This window comes from Arvicanthis niloticus, chromosome 21 (genome assembly GCF_011762505.2).
Source record: "Arvicanthis niloticus isolate mArvNil1 chromosome 21, mArvNil1.pat.X, whole genome shotgun sequence".
NCBI lineage: Eukaryota > Metazoa > Chordata > Mammalia > Rodentia > Muridae > Arvicanthis > Arvicanthis niloticus.
This window is the reverse complement of record NC_047678.1, coordinates 16,938,400-16,959,161: the sequence shown is the minus strand read 5'-3', so window position 1 is coordinate 16,959,161 and position 20,762 is coordinate 16,938,400.

Genomic DNA, 20,762 nt, shown 5'->3' with positions numbered 1-20,762 from the left:
TGAATTCAGAATTATAGAGGGTTTGAGACCCGGTCTCACTGTAGCCCTTGGACTGACAGTGATCAGAGATTGGCCTCAGGCTGTGCCTCGTCTATCTACGTTCTTGTTATTTTAGTTTCTCTGAAATTTTTGCCTCTGTCAGACCCACTAAAAGAATACAGGTAAATATTTTCTAGGTACTAAAAGTATTCAGTTTGGTGATTTGTGTCTCTCACTGTGTAATTAACTATTCATAGATTTTATTTATTTTTTTTACTTTTTCATCAAGGTAGTCATAGAATGAGCCAGGCATTTGGCCTTGCTGTGAAGATGGAAGTAGTCTCCCAGCCTTGTTTATTAGGTGGCTTTGACAGTTCATAAGTGGATCCTGGAGGGTAGTAATGTGTGGGTGTTCTTCTGCCCAGTGAAACTCTAACAAAGCCCTATTTATTCTACACCTCAGGATCTCTGAGGGTAGAGGAGGAGGGAGGGAAACAAAGCTTAGTTCTGATCGCCCCACCCCGCACGGGCATCCCAGAGTTCCGTACATGCTGTCTTACCAGAAAAAATGCGGAGGCGCTTTAGTTGTAGCTTCTAAAACCATTAAGCAGGGTTTTCTCGGAATAATTAAATAATGTCTGTAATTACATTTTAGTAAATATCTTAAAACTATAAAATATATAAATGGCAGGTTCTTACGCTTAAGTTGTCATAAGCAACTTCCTGTTGTCCAGTGGTGGGTGAAGTGAGTTCCTGTGTGTCACATGGTACCTACCATCTCATAAGCTGCCCAACTTCCCGTCTCTCCACCGTCCAATCCCAAAAGCTCACACTTGGAACACTTGTTTTTGGAGGCAGGACTGGTTCCTGACAGAGGGTTGTTTGTATGTTGCTGCCACAGCCTCTTAGAGGCACCAGAATGCCAAAGGGATGAAAGAATTTCCTTAAAAGGTCAGGTTCTCTTTGTGCTGAAGACTGAGCACAGTGCCTTGCTCTCACTACCTTTGCCCTCGTGACTTCTATCTAAAGAAGGCTTTGTAGAGCCAAGTGTGGCTCTGAAACAATAGCACTTGGGAGGCTGAAACAGGAGGATCACAGCCATGGCTTCTATAGAGAGACCCTGTTAAACCACGGGAAAAGGTTACAGATTTGGATATAAAGAACATAGCACTTAAAGTATTCTAAACCACTCTGTACTGAATATTTTAATGGTGTGCCAAAACACTGAAAATGTTCGCTGTTTGCGTGAAGTTATCCTAGCACTTTTACATGGTCTATAGCTCACACTGGCTCCAAACTCTTGATCCTTCTCTCTCGAAGCCTTGTGTCACCATACCACCTTTATATCATCCTTCCTCTCGTGGCAAGGTTTTGTACAGCAAAGTATGACTCCCTGGGAAATAGCTGGGACTTAACAGGGGATTGACTTAGGTCTGTCACCTCTCTATGCCTCAGTTTCTCTCTGTGGTAATCCAGCATCAGTGGACTGTTTGAGGGCCTCAGACTGTTACTTTTCTCCTTGGTGTAATTAAATACTTAACAAAGCACCATGAGGAAGGGTGTGTTTTGGCTCAGTCTGAGGAGACAGTTTGTCATGGCAGCAGATGAATGCTGTTACTCAGATTGCTTTCTGCTTTGTGTTCAGTACAGAGCCCCAACACATGGGGTGATACTGCTACAGTTAGGGTAGGTGCTTCCACCTCAGCCCCATCTAGAAACTCCCAACTCCGGTGAGTCCCAAAGTGTGGCTCCTAGGTGATTCTAGAAGCTGTCACGTTGACAGTATAAACACAGGGTAATGTGTAATAAGTAAACTCAGGAGTCTGGTCCTTAGGGCTGTCCAAGGGCTGCTGACCTTTGACATCAGTGAAAGCTTTAGTACAAGTTGTTCTGTTGTGGGATAAAGCCCTCCTAACTTCTCAGTTTTAAAGGCAGAGGAAAAAGTAAACTGTGGGTGTAGCACGCAGCGAGGCCTTAACTACTTTCCAAATAGATAACATGATTTTCAGATTTATATTAAGAAAAGGTTTTATAAATATTGAAAGTTTGGAGGCCAGGTGTGGTGGCACACAAGGCAGAGGCAGGAGGATCTGTGATTTTGAGGTCAGCCTGGTTTGTAGAGGGAGTTCCAGGACATCTAGGGCCACACAGAGAAGCCCTGTCTCTGAGAAAGACAAAAAAAAAAAAAGTTTAGTTTTAGCCTTTCCATCTCTGTAGAACCTCAGCCTTATTTGTTTGAGACAGGGTCCTGTGTACCCCAAGCTGCCCTTACACCTCTGTCCTCCTGTCTCTACTTTTCAAGTGCTGCTCTATTATCCAGTTTATCTTAGCACACATACTGCCCTTCTGCTGCCTGAGGTGCTCCTGCTGGATCGCAAGCAAGGTGGGTGAGAAGCCTCAAGGGCCTGTGTGTGACAGCAGCAGCAGGTGGTGCCCTCTAGGTCACAACTCTTCTAGAACCCTTAGTGGTACAAGTGTCTCCAGCTCTTGTGTGTGTGCCCGGCAAGTTGGGATTCTTTAGCCCTTGGCAATAACTGGCATTGCCACTTCCAGGTAGATCTAGGTACCAAGATTGCTCAGTCACTGATGACTGACAGCAGCCAGCATTGTAGCTCCCAGGTGTCAACTGTCCCTTTGCCCTGAAGGCTTGAAGGTCTCTGGAACTCCTCCAGCAACCAGAACCTGCAGTGTCCTTTCAGTGGCAACTAATAGCCTTCTGTCCTTCAGCCTGGGATGTGGTCTCCCTACTTGCACCAGCTTGGCTCATACTACAGAAGTAGGCAAGAAGGGACCAGGTGAGAGCCTTTAATAAAACTAGTGAAGTACCCAAGGGGCAGCACAGGGTCATGTCTTCCAGCCAGCTCACGGAGTGAGCTAGACAAGATACTTCTAGCTAGATAGGGAGCTTCCACCAGTCTCACACACCTTGCATGCAAGTGGACAGTTGTGTTTGCACTCCCTGCTAGGCCACCCCTCTGGCCTAGGTAGAAATGGTTGTAGGGTCACTTAGGTCTCACCAAGGTGTGTGACAGCAAAAACATCTGGAATTGGCTTTAAAAGGCTGTGGGTGAGTCTGAGCCTTGAGCTAGAACAGTCAACAGCACAATTCTCTCCTTTCTCAGGATGTCTGTAGAATGCAAGTAGTGGGTGCTGGTTATATATAGAGTCACAGAACTTGTGGAATGTCTCTATATTGAGGGAATTTATTGTGACTTACAGTCTGTAGTCCAACTAACCCAACAATGGTCAGCTGTGAATGGGAAGTCCAAGAATCTAGTAGTTGCTCAGTCCCACAAGGCTAGTTGTTTCAGCTGGTCTTCTGTAGAAGTAGATTCCAACAGATGTGCTGGCAAGTAAGTGCAAGCACAAAGAAGAGTGTCCTTATGTAGGCCTCCAGCAGAAGGTGTGGCCCAGATTAAAGGTATGTACCACCACGCCTGGATCTGGGACTTACTTTGTCCCAGGCTGACCTTGAACTCAGAGATCTCCTTGCCTCAGTCTCCTAGGATTAAAGGCGTGTATTACCTTGCCTGGGTCTAAGCTTTTCATGGCCACTATGCCTCAAGATCTCCATGCCAAGATCCAGGTCAGAAACTAGTGTCTTCCAGCCTCAAGATCTGGACTAACCCAATTCCGGATTGTAGTTCATTCAGATATAGTCAAATTGACAACCAGGTATAGCCATTACACTGGCATACAGGTAGACCAGCTAGTTGTGGACTTGCTCAAGGCAGTCAGTGCAGTAATAGAATCCAGCTACTTTCAGTTACTGAATCAAACTGCCCTACCATCCAAGTGTGCCTACAGGAAAATGAGCATGGGGTATTCACAGTAAGATCTTAAGTAACTTACGTTAACGTTAATAATTTAACAAACGTTAACACTGTTTAGTTCCTGCTGGGTGTCATGGGGAGAGTGTGCTCCATTTCTCTGTTCCATAGAGCTGTCTACAGTTATGCAAAATTATTGAATGGTGTGTATCCATGTGTGTCTCTGGGTGGGTATGTACACCTGCATGCAGGTGTCTGCCAAGGCCACAAGAGGGTGTCAGATGCCAAGGGTGTGGGTGCTGGGAACCACACTCAGGTCCTCTGGGAGAGTCGCAGGCACACTTGTGCACTAAGCATCTCATTGACCCAAGACTTAGGTTCTTTTGGTGAATCTTGGACCCTCTGCTTTTTCTCTGCTGACATTAACTCTGCCTTTTCTGCTCTTATAATAATGTGTTATTTATTGCATGCCTACTACCTATGAGGCTGTACCATGCTAATAGGATGTTTAAAAAGTATTTTATCTTCAGAGGGCACAAGGTATGTTATAGAGAACTGACTTTGGAACTCAGCTGTAAAGTAAGGTTTACTGAGATCCAGTCTGGGAACTGAAATACCATTTTCTTACAGTATATACAGTTTTAACAACTACGTGTGCGTGTGTGTGCATGTGTGCGTGTGTGTATGTGTGTGTGTGCGCGTGCGTGCGTGCGCGTGCGTGCGTGCGTGCGTGCGTGCGTGTGTGTGTGTGTGTGTGTGTGTGTGATGAAAAAACTGTTCCTAAACCAGGTGTGGTAGTTCATGCCTGGAATCCCATCACTCGGGAGACTGAGACAAGAGGGTTGCTACCAGTTAAGGCCAGGCTGGATTAAATAGTTCCAGGCTAGCCTGAGCTACATACAAAGTAACAGAAACAGAAAAGGAGGAGGAGGGGAAAGGGTTGGTGTAGGGACAAAGTGGAGGTGGCTAGAGGAGGACACTCAATAAAATGCAGCCAACAGTTATCAAAGATAGGAGTTTTACACAGAAACTCACTTGATCCATATGAAGCCCTCTTAGGACTGAGCCATGGCTCAGCTGGTAGAGTGCTTGCCTTACAGTCATAAGGAGCTGAGTTTGAGCTCCAGAACCCACATAACTAACCCTATGGTTGTCTGCACTGATCTCACAGCTGCAGAGACAGAGACAGGAGGACCTCTGGGGATTTGATAGCCAGCCAGTTGAGCTTACTGCAGGCTCAGGTGAGCGAGGCACCATTTCCAAACACAGGTGGATGGGCGCCAGAGTCGACCTCTAGCCTGGCCCCCACATGAATTCACTTGTACTCAGCTTTTCTGTATTTTTACTGAAGCACCAAGAGTGGTGGGTAATTGTTTTGATGTGAGGGTGCAGGAGGCTGAGGCGCAAAGACTGCCATGGGTTCAGAACAGCTTGGGCCATATAGTGAGACCTTGTCTCAGAAAGATGGCTCAGCAGGTTAAGGCCACTGTTACCAAGCCTGCCAGTGGCAATCTGAGTTCGGTTCTGGGACCCACATAGAGAAAGGAGAGAGATGACTCTTCCACATACATGCGAGCCACACACAACAAATACAATTAACTAAAAACGGATGAAAATGAAAGGTCCTGACAGTTTCAGACAGTTGCAATATGGATGGTTTTGCACAATGAGCTCTAATCCAGAGTGGTGAGAACTGGGAGAATTCAGAGACTTAAGAAGAGGGAAATATTTGCCTGTGTACACATGCCAGACAGCACGTGAGGTCCCTGAGAAGCAGCTTGTAGCCAATGAAACAGCCTCACCAGAGACCCACCTGCCATACACTGACTTCAGACTTGCCAATCTCCAGATCGGTGAGAAGGTAAGCATGCTGTTGGAGCACCCAGCCTGTGGGCATTTGCTCTAGCAGCCCAAAGTGGCCATAGACCATAGACCTAGGGCCGGAGGGCCGATGTGTGTATGTGGGCAGACTGGCTTTAGGACACATGCACCTTTCCACTGGCCTGCATTGCCTCTTGGAGGCCTTCGCTGAACACTGAATGTGTTCCTCCCGAATAACCTGGCAGAAGTTTGTTCAGGATAGGTCAGTTCCCTCTGTCAAACTGAGGCGGCAGGAACTGGAGATTTAGGGTCCATAGGAAGACAAAAATAACAGCCCCGGGCTGGAGAGATGGCTCAATTGTTAGGAGCACCGACTGCTCTTCCAGAGGTTCCGAGTTCAATTCCCAGCAACCACATGGTGGCTCACAACCATCTGTAACAGGGTCTGATGCCCTCTTCTGTTGTGTCTGAAGACAGAGACAGTGTACTCACATAGATTAAATAAATAAATATTTCAAAAAAAAAAAAAAAAAAAACCAGCCCCTATAGATTCCATTCATAGGTGTGTTTTTAGAGCTATATATCATGTTTTCAGTAGGTATTATCCATAGATTCAGTGTGTCCTATGCCAGAGGTAGCAATCAGCTTTGTGTTATGATAAAGTCGAGGAGATGATTAACATAAAAGGAGAGGAATGCAGGCCAGCAGGATGGCTCGGTTGGTAAAGGCACATGCCGCCAGGCCTGATGACTTGAGTTCATTTGCCTCCCCCTGCCCACCGCCCCATCCTTCCTACCGAGTGGAGGGAGAGCAGACTCTGGCAGGTTGTCATCTGATCTCCAAACACACACTGTGGCATGTTCACACACACTAATAAAAAGTTTAAGAGGAAAGAAAAAGTATTAGCTCACAACTCTAAGAGTGAATTATCACTTAGCTTTGGATTTCTGGTTAGGGCACCAGATGGCAGTGGCACAGAGACAACAATCAAAAGGAGGCAAAAAAGACCAGGTCCCTAGTGCCCTAAGAAACTTCCAGAAGGTCCATGGCACCTCCTAGTAACATGATCCTGGGGACTAAGGGGCCAGGACTACTGAGGCAGGAGGATTGTCAGAAATTCAACAGAGTGAGTTCCAGGACAGCCACGACTATACAGAAAAGCTTGGTCTTGAAAAACCAAAAAAAGAAATTCAAAGCCAGCTTGGTCTACATACCATGTTCCAGGCCAGCCAGGTTACATAACAAGGCTCTGCCTCACAACTAATTTATTACACTAAAATATCTGATACATTTTTCATAAATGCTAAAATACTAATAAAGCAAGTATCCAAACATCACCATTTTCAGTTTGGTTCCTAAGCAAACTCACGGAAAGGTTTCGCCCTTCTGCCCATGTTAAAGTAAATCATCCCAAGAGTTCCTTTAAAGTCAGCGTGTCCTTGAGAAAACAGGCTGAATAAAGAGGATGGCCCTGCGTGATGGAAGCAGCTGACCGCGTGGCATCATTCGAACACGAGTTAATCAGCTGACACACACTTGGCAGCAAATCTCAGAAGACGACTCCATCGGCACAGATGCGGCTTTATTGTCCCACACAATGAGGAGTGTGGCATGGGAAGTCCAGGGTTGCTGCAGCAGGTCAGCAGTGCCATCCTGAACCAGGCTCCCAGTTTCCTGGCTGGGCATGGTCAACATGAGGCCTTAGTCTCCAGGTCCTCTTTCCTGGCCCTGAGGTGATACCATTCCTGAATAGACCTTTGTTCTCTGTCTTGGGGATGTGGGGGTGATGTGGGGGAGGAGCGCTAGGACTGTCTTCCTTTGCTCAGACTTTGACTTGGTTCGAGTGGGTGGGAGCCTCCTTTAGTGTCTTGAGTCTACCTGATTAGCTACAAAATGTCACACTGCTGCTTTGGGATGTGAAGGATAGCCAGAGATGGAGGTTCAGTTTTGTTAGAATCAATTTTTAGCCAAGTATGATGGTATACACCTTCAATTCTAGCACTTGGGAGGCAGAAGCAGGAGGATCTCTGTGAGTTTTAGGGGGAGAGCTGGAGACATATCTCACTGGTTAAGAGCATGTGTTTGTTTCTCTTCTAGTCGACCTGAGTTCAATTCCTGGCACTCACACACAAGTGGTTTACAACCACCCATAGCTCTGGCTCCAGGGAGAATCTGCCTCTTCTAGCCTCTACAGGCACATGTACTCATGTGCACATACCTATGTGTGTGTATGCACACACACAAACACACACACAGGCATCTTTTAATTATTATTCTTATGTGAGTGAGACTGGGCATGATTGTGCCACAGAATGCACGCAGAGGTCCAAGGACATCTTTCTGGAGCTGGTTTTCACCTTCCACTTTATTGTTAAGGCAGGGTTTCTTGCTTCTGCCATGCTGACTGCTCCAGGCTACCTTCTTGTCCCTGTCTGCTCTCTTGCCCTAGGAGTGCCAGGCTTTTAGATGCCTCTGCCGGACCCAGGTTCTAGGATGTAAGTCAGATCAACAACAGACTTTGGTGGCAGGTGCTTTTATCTGCTGAGCCCTTAGCTCTGTGCTTTTTTTGGGTTTCTGGTTGTTTTTGTTTTTGTTTTTTAATTGTTTGGTGGGCTTTTTGTTTGTTTGAGACTATGCTTCTTGAAGCCCAGGATGAACTGGAATTCACTGTCCACAAAGATGACCTTGAACTCCGGATCTTGCTACCTTCCCAAATGTTGGGATTATAGAAATCCACAACTATACCTGGCTCCAGAGATAGCATTGTTTTGTTCTGTTCTGTTTTTTTCAGTTTCCTCAGTAGGGGAAATCATAGCGGGATTGGGGGTGGGGAGAGAAGGAGAGGACAACTGGGGACGGATGTACCTCAATCCAGTGGCCTGACTGCCGCAGTTAGCACTAACAGTTAAGTTGTGGCTTACAGACTGGGCATGTGGCTGTTGAAGCCCTGAGCGAGCTTCCCAATACACAGACAAGAATCAAAACCAGTTAACAATCACTAACGCTCCACTGGTGTCACCTTGTGGACTGTTTTCATCGACTCGGAATTGGGAAGATCATTTTTCTCTGAAACTGCGAATTTATGCTCTGGATATACTGGCTTGTAAAAGAAAAAAAAAAAGTTAGTAGACCTTTATAATGTATCTTACAATATGAACTTGAATGACTCTTGAATAAAATGTCATGCCTGGAAACAACTCCATAGTAAAGGAAGGTGTAATTGGGCATGATGGCGCAGGCCTTTAATCCCAACAGAGGCAGGTGGATCTCTAAGAGTCTAGGGCCAACCTGGTTTATGTAGTGAGTTCTCCAGACCTACATACTGGGATCTACCCTCAACCCCCCAAAAAGGACAGGAAACATGGAAAGGTGCACAGATTTCTCATCAGAAGTTCAAGTTGAAACTATAAAGCTATGGGTCAGTACCTAAGGCACTCACTACTCGCAGAGGAGCCTGTTCAGTTCCTTGAAGCTACATGGTGTATAACAACCATGTGTAATTCCAGTTCTGAGGAATCTTATGCCCCCTTCTGGCCAGCAAGGGCACTGCATGCACATGGTGCACATACATACATGCAGGCAAACACAAAAATAAGTCATAAATAAAAAAACAAAAAAAAAAATCATTAAAATCACAATGAAATATTAGTGTGCCCCTGCCTATCCACATACACATACAAGCTCAAGTATAAAAGACTGGTAATAGCATAGGAAAATGTACAAGGAATGTGTAATAGTCACTTTGAAAACAGAGGGACAGTATTTTTGAAAATTTTGACATAGGGATTGGTGAGAGCACAGCAGGGAAGGACACTTGCTACCAGACCTGACATCCTGAGTTTGATCCCCAGGACCCACATAATGATAAGACAGACAACTCCGTTACCTGTCCTTTAACCCCCACATGTGTGCCGTGGCAGGAATCTACACATATGCAATAATGCAAGAAAAAGTCGTTCAGTACACGTGTACTCTGTGACCCAGCAATTCCATCCATAGGCGTTTGCCAAAAAGCAATGAACACACGGTAACCACAAAAAGGCTCTCAAGGGGACACTCAAAGCCTTTGCTTCATGTTTATTAAATTAGTAATAATAGCCCCGCCCTGGTTAGTTTGGACTGTCAACTAGAATAAGCCCCACACTAGAAACAGCCCAAATGACAAAGAATGTTATGAAATACAGGTGAATCTGGGGACTGGGTGAGCGACCAACAGCTAACCCAAAAGGCAGCAAACCAAAGCAAACATTCCTCACGTAACAGAAACACTGTCTCCATTCAGTGACAGAGTCGTGAATTTGGGCATAGACATTTGCCCAAACGCAGTGTCCTGTACACTTAAAGTCTGTGCATTTTTCTCTACAGAAAATAGGCGTGAGGAGCTGGGCATGTAACTCAGCGACAGAGCACTTGGCGAGCAAGCAAGTAGGTTCAATTCCTCACGACAGGAAAAAAAAAAAAAAAAAAAAGTAGTAAGCCAGAATGCTTTTAAACTTAGAAGTGGCTTACTTTAAACCATCATCAGCAAACGTGCTTTTAAGTTTGCCGAGTGGCAAGCGTGGGAAACTGTTAATGGTGTTCCATTTGTCTCAATGCTCAACTCTTCAAGGAAGCATTTGAATCCAAATAATTTCGTTTCTCGGTTCTTGTTCTGGTCCCCTGTGGAGGCAATCTGAGAAAACTCCACGGCGCTCATTAGAAGCGCTGCACTTTCAGAGGCTTATCAAAATGGACAAGAAATAAGAGATGGAAGAGGTATTTCTTGGGGGGGGGAATATTTTATTCATGCCATATGACTTTGGGAATGTGTCTCAGGGACTTAATAGAGACAAGTGCTGGTGTGGCTTGAAGTTTTCCCCTGCGTTCCAGTGTCTCTCATGATAGGCTTAGAGTGCCTTTGGTTTTAGGTTTATTTATTTATTTGGACAGAGTCTCACTCTGCTGCCCAAGCTGTCCTCTTGTCGGCCTCCTAAGTGCTGGGGTTATAGGTGTGAGCCAACATTCATAGCTAGCACTCAATCCCTCTTTCTGTCTCTGTCTCTGTCTCTGTCTCTGTCTCTGTCTCTGTCTCTCTCTCTCCCCTGTTGTGGCCCGAGCTGCCCCACACTTGGGGGCCAGAAATGTTGAGAATTGCACTACCCCACGTTTGGGGGCCAAAATGTCTCGGACCGCTCTGTCAATGTTGGAACCCACACTGCCAAAAGCTTTGGGGGCTAAACTGTTAGAGCCTGCACTGCCCCAAGCTGCTCCAGTCTGCGGGTCAGGGTTCAGCAAGAGAGAGTGAGGACGGACGTGAAGAATGGAGACCAGACAGAGTGTGATTTAATCCTGTTTATTCTTCAGTCTCTCTTCTTAGTCCAAGTCCCAAGTCTTGAGTTCCTAGTCCCTAGTTCCTAGTCCCTAGTGCCTCCAAGTTCCAAGTTTCTTCTTCCAAGTGCTGAGTGCCTAATAATACCTCTGCCTAATTCCAACTTCCAAGTTGTACTCCAAGTTGTACTGCCTAGAGCCAAGTGTCTTCTACCTAATGTCAAGTAATCTGTTGCTCCTCCAAGTTGTACTCTCTAAACTAATTCCTAGTTCCAAGTTGTACTCTCTGAAGTGTCTGTTTCTCTGTTCCTCTCTCCTGTCTGCCTCTCGCCTTTTATATGTGTCACTTCTAAGCCACGCCTTTAAGTCATGCCTTTAAGTCATGCCCTTAGGCCTTGTCTCTAAATCTGATCCCTAAGTCACGCCCTTAAGTCACACACCTTTAAGTCTCACACACCCAAGGGAAGATCCTGGGTATCTAAAGCAAGATGTTATCAGAGTGTGCTCAGTTGTTGTAGGCTGATGTAATCAAGTCTCTTGTCAGGGTATATGGTTCAAGATGGCTGCAAGGATGATAGCCGCCTTCTGTCGGCTCCCCACACCCCCTCGCTGCTCCCCCCAGCCCCCAGTGAGTGCTGGGTTCTAGCCAGAGCCTCACGTAAGTCGGTAAGCTCTCTAGCAGTCAGCTATAGCCTCCGCCCTTACATTCTTTTTTATTCGTTGCTTGATTTTTAAGAAAGGAATAGTTGGGAGGGGGGGCGGGCAGTGGTGGTACATGCCTTTAATTCCAGCACTGGGGAGGCAGAGTCAGGTGGATCTCTCTGAGTTCGAGGCCAACCTGGTCTACAGAGTGAGTTCTAAGATAGCTAGGGTTGCACAGAGAAACCCTGTCTTGAAAAGCCATCCCCCCCACCAAAAAACAAACAAACAAACAAACAAACAAAAACAAACAAACAAAAAAAAAAACCAAGAAAAACAAAGGAAGAGTTGGTTTGAGTGTAGAGCCAGAAGGCACAGTGTGGCATGACACTGTGGCATGGCAGGCAGGAGCACGAGGCAGCTGGTCACATGATGAGAGGCCAAGTCTTTTTAAGTTCAGACTCCATTTTAGAGAGCCTGACTGCCGGGCGGTGGTGGCGCACGCCTTCAATCCCAGCACTTGGGAGGCAGAGGCAGGTGGATTTCTGAGTTCAAGGCCAGCCTGGTCTACAGAGTGAGTTCCAGGACAGCCAGGGCTACACAGAGAAACCCTGTCTCAAAAAACCAAAAAAAAAAAAAAAAAAAAAAAAGTATATATAATATATATATATATATATGTGTGTGTGTGTGTGTGTGTGTGTGTGTGTGTGTGTGTATATATATATATATATATAGAGAGAGAGAGAGAGAGAGAGAGAGAGAGAAAGAGAGAACCTGACCTGTACCCTTCCCCCAGCCATGAGCAGTCCTGAGAGACCTTGTTTACCACAACAGACCAAGTGATAGGATCTAGGTGGAGTTACCCACCTTGGCTGCCCAGAACACAGAAGCAGAACTGCCCCTGGGCTTGCCTTGAGACATCTCCTGCCGGGTGACCTGGAATGGATTATGGATTATCCCACCCATCTGAAACCAGGAGGGGTTGTGGGTTGGGTCTTCCCCTTTACATTGAGAGCTGAACATTAAAGCTTTGAGCCTTCATCAGAGAACTTTGTCTTGGCTTCATCTCTTCTTGCCCTCTGTCCCCTTTCATTCCCAGCCCCCTTTCAGGTGAACAAAGCTGACTTGTGGCCGCAGGCGGCTACACTGACCTAAGTTTGAACTCAGGTAAACTAACAGGCTGGTACCTAGCATTAGTTTCCAAGTTGCCCCCCAACAAAACCAGAGCCTAACTCCAATCTCTAAGCTAATCCCCATCAAGACTAGCGTTTCCAGGTTGCACCCTCAACAAGACAGTCTCCAGGTTATTTGCCCATAAACCTGTACTCCCAGGTTACAAGACCACCAATGCAATAACCCAGGCCTAACGACCACCAATGCAAAGTGGAGCAGAAATTAAATTTATGATATGACTCCCAGCACCAGCCAATTATGTTAAAGGCCACAGTAGCTTTCCAATTAGATGCTTGCACACTTACTCTCCCCCCCCCACACCCCTCCTTCCTGAGTTGCTGCTTAATATAAAGCCTTGCCTTGATAGATATTCGGGGCTTCCTCTGCCACCAAAATTGTCCTGCATGCTAGCAGTGTGCTGGGGGGAGCCCCTGAGAGCTAGCTCAAAGAAAATAAAGACACTGCTGGGAGTTGCAACAGATTGGCTCCTGTCTGGTTTTTGGAGAATCACTAACGTTTTCCTGGCACTACAATGACACAGCTGGTCACATGAGGCAGCTGGTCACATCCCTTCCATGGGTAGGAATCAGATGTCTGCTGATGCTGCCCAGCTCAACTTCTCTTTTTGTTCAGTCTGGGGCCCTAACCTGTAGGACGGAGCCACTCACAATCAGGGTGAGTTCTCCCTTCTCAGAGCTTTTTAAAAACTTCTTCACGGAGATCCTCAGAGGTGTGTTTCCTAAATGATTCAAAATCCAGTCTGGTTAGCAATGAAAATTACCCATAACACAATCCCTGTTCCCACCTTATTTCCCACATTTTATACTTAACAGCACTTACTGGCCCTGAGGTTGTACTGCTGAGTTTCTGTGGATCCATAATTAAGGTCATGTGATTGCATATACAGTCATCCCAGTAAGGCCCAGGAGTGCTGGGGTCCCCCAAATCCACTGTATCCCACTGTTAGATCACACAGTGAGATGCTATCTTATATGAATGAATGAATGAATGAATGGTCAAGCCCCCAGCATCTCCCTGTCTTGCTTCCTTTTCCCCTCAGCACTGATCATCTGCAGTTTGGCTGCAATGTTTTGCTTATTATTCTATTATTTTGCTTATTATTCTTAGAATAATAACTTTTATTATTCTAAGATGGTTCTGTCCTCACCAAGAGAACATGCCAGCAGTTGTGATGGTCCAGAACCTAGACCTCGGGACACTCCTAGCCCCTGCCTTGGTCCTTTTGGAAAGCAACCCTGAGGCCGTGGCATTTTTAGGATGTCTGGGAGAAAAGACCACAGCAGTTAGCTCTCTGACTTCGCTGTAAGCAAACAGTTGCCCAGTGAAAGCAAATATATGTACACAGAAGTGTACGTTTTTGTTAGATGAGTGCACAGATTGAATAGATAAATGAGAAGCATTCAAGAGATTAATATGGGGTAAGGTGATGTTGTCTGGTATGGACCTGACACGACCACACCATCACCAGAGATAACTTTGGCCCAGTAATGGTAAGAAGGAAATAAGTAGATCTCAGTAATAGCTGGGTCTGCGGTAAGGGTGATGGGCTGTTAACACTCCCTAGTGTGGGGACATGGCAGAGATTCCACTCCCTCCACTCCCTCTTGCTTCCCAGCTGCAGATGGTCTTGGGAACGCCTAGAGTCCAGCACATAAGACAGAAAAAGTTAAGGACTCCACGATGTATCTGCTGTGAGGATTCGCCCATGACAGGGTGATTCATCTGTCTGGGGTGTCAGCCATACGCCTATAAGCAGCCCCTCACCCATATGCCTATAAAGCCCAATAAGCCTACTGGCTTCTCAAGCTGGGCTTCATCGGAACCCTTTATCTGTTGTGGTACTTGGCGTTATAAGTGGATGTTTGCTCATGCGCCCCCGGAGAAGGAACACAACACATGGGCTTCCGTTGCTATGTCATGTCCACAGTACTAATTTCCCCTGTGTATCACAAGCATTCCTTGTGATGTAATGTCAGGAGTGAGGAGGTAAAGTACCACAGACTTGGGGGTCATATGTGCCAGGAGTTCAGCTTTCTGTCTGGCCATTGCCTATGGACATAAGGACTCTGAGGTTATACTTTGTTTACGAAGCTTGGGTTTGGCATATTCCTTAACATAACTCCGCCCCCAGCCGTGTGCCCCAAATGTTCAAGTTTTTCGCTCTTAGAATACCTTTATTCTTAGAATTCTCAAATATTTGGGGAAGGAGACATTTACAAAGCTGACTTGCTAAACTTTATAGCGAAACTCTTCATACCTCTCGGTTCCAGAATACAAAGTGCTTGATATTCTACTACAGCTAAACTGAACCCTGGTCCTCTTGATTCGTTCCTAGAACCACAAGGACAATGATAACATTATGCCAGACTGTAGATCTGAAAGGTCAACGTTTATGTTATAAATGTAATTTATGGTAGAAATAAGAAACATAGAACAGGGCTGCAGATTTGCTCTTGCTTCTGAGTACATGTGAGCTTTTTAAAATTTTATTTTCCTTATTTTATGTATGAGTATACTGCACCCATCTTCAGACATACCAGAAGAGGGCATTGGATCCCATTACAGATGGTTGTGAGACACCATGTGGTTGCTGGGAATTGAACTCAGGACCTCTGGAAAAGTAGTCAGTGCTCTTAACCACTGAGCCATCTCTCCAGCCTCAGGAGCCTAGTTTCCTTTTCTTTTTCTTTCTTTCTTTCTTTCTTTCTTTCTTTCTTTTTTTTTTTTTTTTTTTAAACAGGGTTTCTCTGTATAGACCTGGCTGTCCTGGAACTCACTCTGTAGACCAGGCTGGCCTTGAACTCAGAAATCCGCCTGCCTCTGCCTCCCAAGTGCTGGGACTAAAGGCGTGCGACACCACTGCCCGGCTAGAGCCTAGTTTCTTACTCTCCTGTCTTGTATGAGTTGCCAGGCTTCCTACAAAGAGACTTTTTCTTTAGCTGCACAGAGACTGTGGCTGTTGACGGGAGGAGTCAAGGCCTCAGCTGTTAGCTCTGTAGCACAGTATGGTCATACCTTGGGGCATCCAGAAAGCTCTACCATGTCCGTGGGCGCCAGGACGCAGTATCACTTGTAAATGCAACCCTGGCTCTTTTCGGGGTGTCAGACCGGACTCAGTTATCTCAAGCCAGGGAGGGTGCGCCATGAAATGAGCCTGGATTGAAAAGTGAGACGCCAAGTTCCCAGTCTGAGGCTGAGGCTAATTTTTTTTGTCCGGTCTGTTTTTGTTACGAGCAGTAACAACTCACTCAGACTGAGTCCATGCTAGAGCTACGAGCCTTTTAACAAGCAAGGGTGTGACTTGTCAGACAATGCTCGCAGTTAATAGGAAAACACTTGGTTTTAAACTGACGTTCCCTGCGGAGTGGAGCGTTAATTGCTCTTCCCCTCATTACAGTTGGTGCCTGACTGTATAATAGCTTTTAAGCGCACTGTATTATGGTTTTTACATAATTGAGTTCCCAGCTATCAAACCTTTATAACCAGAATCCCCCCCCCCCTTCTCTCCATGTGACCGCAGAGGAGCTCTCCTGGGCTTCCAAGGCCCGCTGCCAGCTCCCCAGGATCCTTGAGTCATTTTTCTTGTATCTTAGCCTTGTTTCCCTTCTCCAGTACCAGCTTCCGATTGCCTTAGGAACTACCACTTGTTTTCTCCCTCCTTCACATCTCCTCTGCTTCCTTCTTCACCAGCAAGGGTCTGCTTGACCCTATAGCTTTTCTCTCTTTCTGCCCCTGCCCCTGAAAGTGTAGCATTCCAAGCTGGGCAGGGAGATCTCTATGAGTTCAAAGCCAATCTGGTTTACATAGGAAATTCTAGGACAGCCTGGGCTACGCGGTGAGACCCTGTCTCAAAGAAGGTGGGGGGTAGGGGGAGGAGTTGTATTCGAGGATCCCACAATGTTGCTGCAATTTCTCTTTTGCTTTCCAACTTCCGAGGAGTATTCCGGGAGCCGGTCAGCGCGCCTTAGCTTTTGTAGTACGGTGTTTTCCTGGCGTCTCTGGCCATTCCTTTACTGACTGATCTCCCTCTAAGGCTAAACGTGGATCGTCCTCAGGGCTCAGCTCCTGTCCCACTTCGTGCCTCTCAGAGTTTCTCCGTGGATGGATTCTTCAATACCTGCAGCAGTTACCTACCTCACAGGGCTGAGATTAGATACTGTTTGTCCCCAAAGTCTCTCCTCAGAGTTCCAGTCCCTCCTCTCCAACTCCTTACTAGTGTTCCTGTCTGAATGCAGTGCAGCTAGCTCCAATCTGGACACAAACCTTTTACCAGGATTTTCCTGTCTTGGCAAATGGCATAGACAAGCCAAAACCCCTGGCCATCATCCTTTTTTTTTTTTTTTAAATTAATTAATTTATTTATTTATTTATTTTTTGGTTTTTCGAGACAGGGTTTCTCTGTGTAGTCCTGGCTGTCCTGGAACTCACTCTGTAGACCAGGCTGGCCTCGAACTCAGAAATCCACCTGCCTCTGCCTCCCAAGTGCTGGGATTACAGGCGTGGGCCACCACTGCCCGGCCCTGGCCATCATCCTTACGCCAACAACAGATCCTGTCCATTTTGTCCCCAGAGTAATTTAAGAATCTTGATTTCTGTTTGTTTGCCCAGGCTGGTCTTGAATTTATAACTCTTCTGTCTTGAGCTCTCAGTGCTGGCATAGTAGTCCCTCAACACTGTACTAGCCAGGATTTATTTATTTATATATTTGAGAATTCACACTTAAATATTTACCCCCATATTCCCCCAACACCAGGGTCAACTGAAACACAAATGTAACCATGTTGCAGAGCTAAATTCCAGTGGCCTCTGGTTATTCTCAGGCAACAGATCAAACCCTCAGAAGAATGCCTCTCCACGGATAACCACCTGGGGATTTGTGCTGGCTATGATCCTACTTACTCCAGGTATTTTTCTGACAGGTACCCCTCAGGACTTACCTCATGCAACCTTGAAAGCTCCATTTTCCAGCCCACCCCACCCTATCCCCAACTGCTGAACAGAATTTGCCACTGGAGACAGATGCCCAAACCTCCATCCCTCATGAGGGAGGGCTCTGGCAGATGGCAGCTTCTCCTCAGCTATCTCTGCTCCTGCAGCTGTCTCTGTGTTCTTGTGGCTGCAGCTTTAATGAATTAGCACAGATTGAGTGACACAGAACCCACCAAAAAAGGATCCTTGCATGGTTTGGTGGGCTCCAGCTGTAGGGCTGGCTCCTTCTGAGGAACCTGAGGGAGGTTTCCGTGTCCCCTGCCCCAGCACTGGGGCTGCCAGCCAGCATGAAGTTCTCTGGCTTGTCAAAGCATCGCCCTCAACCTGGCCTCTCATTTGTGCCGGCTTTTTCCTGTTTTCTCTGTGTCTGTTTCAACTCTCCCCTCTGTGTTATAGAGATGCCATTTCTTGGATTTAGGGACCACTCTACTCCAGAATGATGTCAATTAGATTTTATTACATTTGCAGAGTCCCTATTGCTAAAGGAAGTCACAGTCTCAGGTACTTGGCATTAAGATTTTAGAGTATCTGGTTTTCAGGGGGGACGGGAGTGGGAGAGGGACACATGAAAATGCATACAGCCCGTTAACCAAATCTCATCCCTGGAACCCATACAAAGGCAGATGGAGAGAGACAACTGACAAAGTTGTCCTCTGACCTCCAATCACTCTCAGTGGCATGTGCACACTCCCCCACATTCTTCAAAGACAGCTGCCTCACCAGAGCCCACCCAGCATGGTCCACAGAAGTTAGGACATTGCAGCACATTGCACAGCCTGCAAAGGGGCTAGAGAGTGTCCCTTCCAGCAGCCCAGCTGCTCGGAACCTCTTCTAAGCAACTTGGTTAGTCTTCGTTTCTTCCTGCCTGTTCTGCTGGTTTTGGTTGGCTTATCTTGTCTTCGATTCTTCCAGGCTGAGCCTCTTCTAAGCAGCTCGTCTAGTCTGAGGATCTTTGCAGCTGTTCTTGTCTGAGAGTGACTCACCAAAGTCTTTATTGCCTGTGTATTTTGTGGAGGGAGGGACCAAGTGAATCTGATCAGAGTCAGGGACTTCCTGAAACTAGTTTGAGTCATTTACTAGCTTCCTGTCTGCTGTACCGGACTATTTTATCTCTCCTTCTCACTTCCTTGTAAACACCCTGTCCTAAAATACCCCATTGTTTTACTTCCCTTTTACATCTCTTACGTTTCCCTCCAAGATGGAAGGTTTTAGTCAGAGGAAGCTAAGCCATCAAAGGACAGTGCTAAATTAAATGGCTCAGGTTTTAAAAGGATCCATAGAAGCCCACAGCACAAACCACCATCAGTAAAGTACTTTTCCACTTATGTCTGAGTGGTGGTCAAGTTACTTTTTCTCAAAGTTCTGCCTACGGGTTGCTGTTACATTCCTAAGAATCATGGGATAGGGCATTTCCCCAGTGAATTACATTCTCAAACTGATTTTTCACTACTCAGAAATATGGATCTGGGATAATACATTAAAAAGAACTGGAGAGTGGCCTAGAGAACACTTGTTGTTCATCCACAAGGACCAAAGTTCAGTTCCCAGCACCCTGTGACTCCAGCTCCAGAGGATCCAATGCCCTCTAACACACACACACACACACACACACACACACACACACACACACACACTGTTGAAAACACTATTTTATTATTTATTTATTTATTGTTTTTTTTTTTTTTCAAGACAGAATTTCTCTGTGTAGTGCTAGCTGTTCTAGAACTTGCTCTGTAGACCTAGCTGGTCTTAAACTCATAGAGATCTATCTGCCTCTGCTTCCCCAGTGCTGGGATTACAGGTATGTGCCACCACTGCCCGGTTAAAACCCTATTTTTAAAAAAAGAAAGAAAACAAACAACAAATTTCCATCCCTCCTGTGAATATCAGAGCTGGTGGCAGGGTGCTGAGAAGTCCCCTCTGTGACACCGGTGATTGTCTGAAGCCCAGCAGGCTAAGCCCAAGGGTTGCCACCAGTTCATTACAGAATTTTCCGAGCCATATCTGCTCTGGGAAATAGTCAGGGGCTGACAGGCAGTCTCAACAATGTTTTGACAGTGTGAGAGAGGTTGTTTGTTTGGAGGGAAAAAAAACCTCTTTCGTTCCCCCTCCATCTTCCTTCACACTGAATGGCTTTGTTTTAAGTTGCTTTAGCCTTGATATGTAAAGGCTTGATACTCTTGCCCTTGGGACACAGTTGTTATTTTTGGAGCAGAGGTACTTATCCTGATCTAAAGCAATTTCTGTCCTTTGTGAGTTCTCCAGCCCTGTGTGCTCAGGCCTGAGAGTCTCCCCTGTCCTCCAGCCTTGCTTCTGGAGGCCAGGATGTGGACAGACCTACCCCCTGGAACATCACTGCTCTGATGTCCCACAGACTCCTTGGCACCCACCGTCCATTTGTTAGATTGTGTGCTTGGAACAGCCAGACCACTTGCTGTAGGGTGGCCCGCTTCCTGTGTTTGGAGTCATGGAAAATTCCTGCATCATTCAGAGCCCACACTCCAAGCTCCCTCCCTTGTAGATCTGTTTTTAGGAAGTCAGCCTTTTCAGCTTACATGCTTAGGGTCAGGATGACCCTCTCTGTTTCATTTTAATGGAAGGTGTGCCAGGTCACCAAGTCCTGAGGCCCAACCCAGCTTTAGATGGAGGGTGTCTACAGGCTACTAGGATGCAGCGTGTTTAGTAGATACGGCTGCCTGGCTATTCATAGTAGTCAAGTTCTGACTGGAAATCTCCTTGTCTGCCTTGATGGGTCCCAGTTGCAGACCAGCTGCCCTAAGGTCAGTCCCTGCGTGTTGGTTAAACTCAGGCAGCATGTGGGCCAGTTGGTACACAGCCATGGGGGACGTGAGAACCCGGACATGCTGTGCTCTACTCCGCTGGCCTGCAGGGCCTAGAGCTGCATTGCACAGGTTGTGGACAGGTAGCGCCCAGGAAGAGGAACAGGACCTGATGGCCTGGTCAAGGTCCATGCCATGGTTCCAAGACTTCTTACCAATCTCTTCTATGACAAGGGTCTGCAGCGGAAACTCTTTAGACGTAATCTGAGTTAGACAGTACCTC